We start from the raw sequence: 6,410 nt of genomic DNA on the forward strand, positions 1-6,410 counted from the left end.
CAAGTAGATTTATTTGTAAGATATTCATTTTTTTCACAACTATAAGTATACTTTAAATAATAAAAATCTTAAGTTGTGAGATTTTTTGAAAGCTTAAATTTTTCAGTCGTTCATATTTATGTACATAAAGTAACCAGTCCACCAACTCCGTAAGACAATAAATAGGAAAACAAATAAATCACCTATTTGACAACTTGACCAAATACAAATAGTATAATATAAACATTCATGTAAAAGAAAGTATTTTAAAAATTACAAATTACTGACAGTTGGTAAGGCTGATTTGTAGATCTTCCACTCAATTACGTCTGGTGGCCTAGTGGCAAGAAGCTGCACTGCAATCCTGAAGGCCCATGGTACAAATCCACCTAGTTGCTCTGTGGAAGAAGGGTGGGCAATATCCTTCTGTGCAGTTCACTCCCTCTGAAAAGCAGCTGGAGGGGCAGCTATGGGTCATTTCCAACTCCACAATGTGAAGGAACCACCATTCACATAAACTATTACTACTAAAGTGTTACTCTGGTAATACTTCAAGGTGTCAAATAAGGCATTCTCTTACGGACTGTCAAGAGAAAAACAGATTTATCCTGTAGTTGGTGAAAGCAGGATGCTCCTTGGAGGCAAAGATTTTGAAACTCTGTCTCTCATACTCTAAGCATGTTGTCGAAAGTGGTCAGTCTCTAGAGAAAGACATTATACTTAGAAAGGTGGAGGGGTGAGCACAGGAGAGGAAGACCCTGAATGAAACGGATTGACTCAGTGACTATGTTAATACAGTCAAGTGTATCAGAGATCGAGATCTGGATAAGGCAAGGTTCAGAGTCGTTACTCATAGAGATGGTATGAATCGTAATCAACTAAATGGCATATAACACAACAACCACAACATCAGTAATATTATTAGTGAAGAAAAGTGCTTCCAATTTTAATGATTTTTCTATGAAATTTACATTAAAGGTAAAATAATGTTAAGCAATAATAATGCAGGTAGCATGCCAAGAATATTGATGAAAGGGGCGGGGGGAAATGCCTTTTCTATTTATTTCTGACTCAGCCACCTAGAAAATCTGTGAAAGGCCTTTGATCTAACCAGGATTCAAGGTCCTCATCTGTAAAACTAGAAATTTTGAATCGAGAAACTTTAAGCATACATTACAGTCTTTTTACTTTATCTCTAATTTACACTGTTTACCTAATAAAAGACAATGAAAGTTTATTAAATTGAAAAGAAAATTAATATCAAATCTTACTTTTTTCTAATTGTTTCAAAATTTTTTCACTTTAAATCACATTTTTACAATTGAAAATAAGGAGTGCATTTGTCTTTGAAAACCTTTTTATTCATAAACTCCGAAAGACTAGGAGCAAATCTAAGAAGGCAAGATTTTTCTTTTCTTCTCCTTCCCCTTACTTTTGTTTTGTTTTGCTTCAGGTCCTAATGCCATTAGCTGGAGCAGAGCACAGTACATGTCCACAGGAGAGGGAGTCCCAGTGGCCTATATATTAGAGCACAAACAAGGACAAGAGAACATCCAAATAGGACAACAACCTAGTGTAGGCAGTTAAAGCCCAATCAATACAAAGATTTGTGAAGGAGCCGTGGAAAATCAGAAGGTCCAACATAATGGAATAAGAGTATCAGGATCCAAGCATCATGAAAGAAGCATCCTATTATTATGAGGTATCAAAGCCCAATCTGAAAGAAAACTACATCTACAAAAGGATGTGCCAGTGCAGGGAACCAGAAACAAAGGATGGAAAGCACCATGAGTCAAGTGATTGGGAGAGATGCCTTGCATGGAGAATCAGAGCTCAAGCGTATGAGGAAGGTAGCTCTATATTCCTAAGCTATATACAGCCTCTAAAAACCCAACGAAGGCAATGAGGTTTGAGTTTGTATAAATAAATAAATGTAAGCATACATAATTTCTGTTCTATTCCTCTAGAGAACACAAACTAAAATAATTAGACATGTATGTTGTTTTACTTGTGTGCATTGCTGTTGGTGTGCTCTGTCAAGTTGCAACTGACTCATCGTGACCCTCCAGCAGGTTTTCAGAGACTGTAAACCATACGAATTGCATTAGGAAAATCTGCTGTCAGGGACCTCTCCAGGGTACTAAAAAGCAACCATGTCAGACTAGAAACTAAGGTGTGTCTGATACAGGTCATGGTCTTAGCAGTCACTTATTGTGTGTCAGAGGGCAGACAATGATCAAAGAGGACAGAAGAATTGATTCCTTTGAGTTGTGATGCTGGAGAAGAGTATTAAACACATCATGGACTGCCAAAAGAGCTAACAGATCTGTTCTGGAGACACTAAAGGCAAGCTTTTCCTTGGAGAAGAGAATTTTGAGGCTCCATTTCACATACCTTGGGCATGGAAGGACCAGTCCTTGGGGAAGGATATCAATGCTTGAAATGGTGAAGGGATTGCACAGGAAAAGAAGGCCCTGAATGAAATGGATTGACACAGTAATTGGGTAATGAGGATAAGATGACAGAGATTGTTAGATTTGCCCAGAATTGAGCAGAGTTCAGAGCTGTTGTGCTTAGGGTTACTATGAGTTGTGGTCAACTCGATGGCACATAACAACAACAAATCACATGGGAGGAGGCTGCCCATCTTTCTTCTGTGGAGCAACTGGTAGATTCTAATCATGTTCCCTAGGGTTGGTAGAGCAACCATTTACTACTCTGTAAGTAGTTACTATATACTAAAAAACATACATATTTTCTCTGAAAATGTGGCAACAGGATCAGAGAAAGAAATACCAATAACCAACCTCATGCAGAAAACACAACACAGCCTTGATTGCTGAGAGTGAGGAGGACTTGAAGCACTTGCTGCAGAAGACCAAAAACTGCAGCCTTCAGTATGGATTACATCTCAACATCAAGAGACAAAAAGAATAACACCTCTGGGCCTATAGGCAACTTCATAATAGATGGAAAAGAGATTGCAAGTGTCAATAACTTCATCTTGCTAGGCAAAAAAAAAATGTGATATTCTAAACACTCAGCCAAAGTTTAGGGGTCAACATAACTTTATTGTGTGCAGTCAAAAATGTCAGCTAATGCTCAAACTGTTCTGACCCCAAGGGGAAGCAAAGATTGGGTTTGTATACAGAGATTGGGCACGGCAGGTTACACAAAGTTTGTTGTGGTTGGCAGTTGAGATTTCTTCACAATCGAGAGTTGTTATTGTTTCTGATTTCTCATGGGTGTCCAGGCCCCAGGCCAGGTACAGGTTATAGTCAGAGAGTAGTAACCAAGGTGGGTCAGCATATACTAGAGACATAAAGCTTAGCAATACATGTTATTGCCAAAATCATTGAGGCAAACATTTCTTAAAATGACTGTTAGAACAAAATATGTTCTCTAATGGTAACATATAAAATGGTATCTCTAATACTTAACACATAAACTGTCATTACAGTCTTATTTGGATCCACAATCAATGCGCTTGGTACCAGTAGTCAGGATATCAGGAGACACAACACACCAGGAAAGTCTGCAGTAAAGGGACCTTTTCAAATTGTTGAGGAAAAATTATATTAGTAGATAAGGTGCACTTTTGACTCTGGTGTGTCAAATGCGATAATGGTAGAAAGTGTTTGGTGGAGCTCCCTGATTAAAACAAGCTTGGGAGCAGGAGTAACATCCACTTCCAAAATGGCTTGTCTCCAGAAACCCTATGAACTTGGAGAAACAATGAAAGTTATACAGTTGCTCAGGTCTTTCCTTCATAGGATCGCTATGAGTCGTCTATGAATCAATGGCACTTAACAACAACAACAAGGTGCACCTAATTCAGGCCATTATCTTTTTTTCATCACTTTCTGTGCTTCTGATAATTGGACAATGAGTAAAGATGGCAAAAGAATTGATGACTTAGAGTTGTGGCACTGGATGAGAGTATGGAATGTCCCAAAGACTGATGAAAGAACAGAGATGTCTTGGGGAAAGTGCAGTGAGAGTGTTCTGAGAGACAAAGATGATAAAGCTTTGTCTCATATACTTTCAAATTATTGCTAGGAGAGTCTATTTCTTGGAAATTGATGTCATAGTTGGGAAGGTGAAGGGATGACAAAAGAGAGGAAAACTCTCTGCCAGGTGGATTGACATAGGAATTGTAGCAATGGGCTCAAGTGTATTGATTGTGAAGATGGCACAGATAGGACAGGATTCAGATCTGTTGTTCATAAGGTTGCTGTGAGTTGTACTCAACTCGATGGCAACTAATAACACCGAATAGTAATGAGAATACAAAGGGCCCACAATATGGTTTCTAACTATTATTCTCCATTAAGTGGAATCAGGACACCATAGAAAAAGTCTGACTCTGAGATTAGGGTAGAGAAAGTAGAAGATGTAGCTGGGATATTTTGCTGTGTCAGAAATCAAGGGAGTGCTCAACGAATGTGAGAAATTCATCTTAACATGTTTGGGAGTCATAGAGCAACCAGTCAAATAGTTTCTGAACAGGAAATAGTCTTTGTATCGTACTTTTGTAATGTGCTTGCAAATTTTCTGCAAATTTTTTGTTCAGTTTCAATATTTGGAACTTTGACTACTAGAGGGAAAAAATAACATTCCTCTAGCAAATTACATAAAAGTTAAAGCTTAAAGTTTGTTCTAATGCCAAATGGATCATTTTTAGTAAAAATGTATTTATTTTTCTAAAACACAAAAATGAAAACATACACCTTATTTTAATCATTAAAGAGTTTGTACCTACAAGTAAGACAAAAGTGAAGTGGTTGGAACATGAAGAAAAATCGATGCCTGTGATTTGTAGTACTGGAGAAGAGTAATGAACATATATATCGCAGACCACCAAGAAAACAAACAGGTCTGTATTGGAGAAGGTGAAACCAAGTTTCTCCTTCGATGCAAGGATTTTGAAGCTCCATCTCACATACTTTGGGCACATGGCCAGGAGGGAGAAGTCCTCGGAGAAGGACATCAAGCTTAGAAATTTGGAAGGACAGAGCAGGAAATGAAGACCCTGAATGAAATGGATTGACACAGTAACTGGGGTAAAGGGCGTAGGTGTGTTGGAAGATGGGACCGGATTCGGAGCTATGTACAAATCTATGTGTCACAGATGACTCAATGGCACATAACAACAATGACAGCAACAGTGGAAAGACATATGAGTAAGGATGACAGAGGAAATTGATGCCTTTGAGAAGTAGTGTTAAAGAAGAGTACTCCATATCTCAGAGACTGCCAAAAGAACAAGCAGATATCTCTTTGGGAAGGAACAGCCAGAGTGCTCTTTGGAGGCAAAGATGACAAATTTTCATCTCACATACTTTGGACATTTTGTTAAGTTATTCCTTGGAAAGGGACATCATGCTTAAAGGATCATAGCTTGAAGAATTAAAATCTCTATTCAATATGCATCACTGAGTCCCTCTGAAAATCAGTAAAATTAAAGGATTGGAGAAAAAAAAGAAAGACCCTCAATCAGATAGATTGACATGATGATTGTGACAACGGGCTTGTTCTCCTAGCAGTCCATGATATAGTCAATACTCTTCTCCAGTACCACAGCTCAAAGGCATCAATTCTCCTATCATCCCTAGTCATTGTCCAGCTTTCTGATGCATAGCAAGTAATTGCAAAGACCATGGCCTGAATCAGGTGTACCTTAGTTTCCAGACTGACATTATTGCTCTTCAATACTTTAGAGAGGTCTCTGACAGCAGTATATGTAAATAATGAGGATGGCCCAGGATAGGAAAGGGTTCAGATCTGTTGTTCATAGGGTTATCTGTGAATCTCAGTTTTACTCAACTTAATGGCACCTAACAAAAACAAAGTGAAGAAACATAAGAGCACCAATTCTGTAGGAGGTGTTGAGCAAATAATTCACAGAGAAGGTAAACTTTCAGCTTGAAGGATTAGTAGAAGTTTGACTGAAAGACAAGAAAGTGAAGCACATTCAAGATGAAGAAATACAGTATCAGAAGTTCTGAAAGGCCTGAAAGGGCCAGGAAAACTGCAAGAAGTTGCATGAGGCTAGACAGCATAAAAATAGCATTCAGTGGAATATGAATAATTCTCCTAGCTACACTAGATCAAAGATGTCTTCGTTGATTTAATTCTAGAAGATCCTCCAGCACATTGCAGTAAAAATGTCCTCAGTTTTTAGCTTCATCCTATATGTCTCAAATAGTACTCATTTTTGCTAAAAGTCACATGCAAAATTACAAATAAAAGAGTATTAAGAAAATGTTCTTATATAAAAAAATGGGACAAAGAGACACAAACGCAGGTTATACACATGGACTTCACCTGATGGTATGCATAGGAATCAGATCGACTCCATCTGTGGAAGGAACCGCTGGAGAAGCTCAATATCAGCTGTGAAAACTAGGCCGGGGGCTGATTGTGGAACA

The sequence above is a fragment of the Elephantulus edwardii genome, unplaced genomic scaffold (assembly GCF_000299155.1).
Source record: "Elephantulus edwardii isolate Elephantulus edwardi_28Jun2011 unplaced genomic scaffold, EleEdw1.0 scaffold00122, whole genome shotgun sequence".
Lineage (NCBI taxonomy): Eukaryota > Metazoa > Chordata > Mammalia > Macroscelidea > Macroscelididae > Elephantulus > Elephantulus edwardii.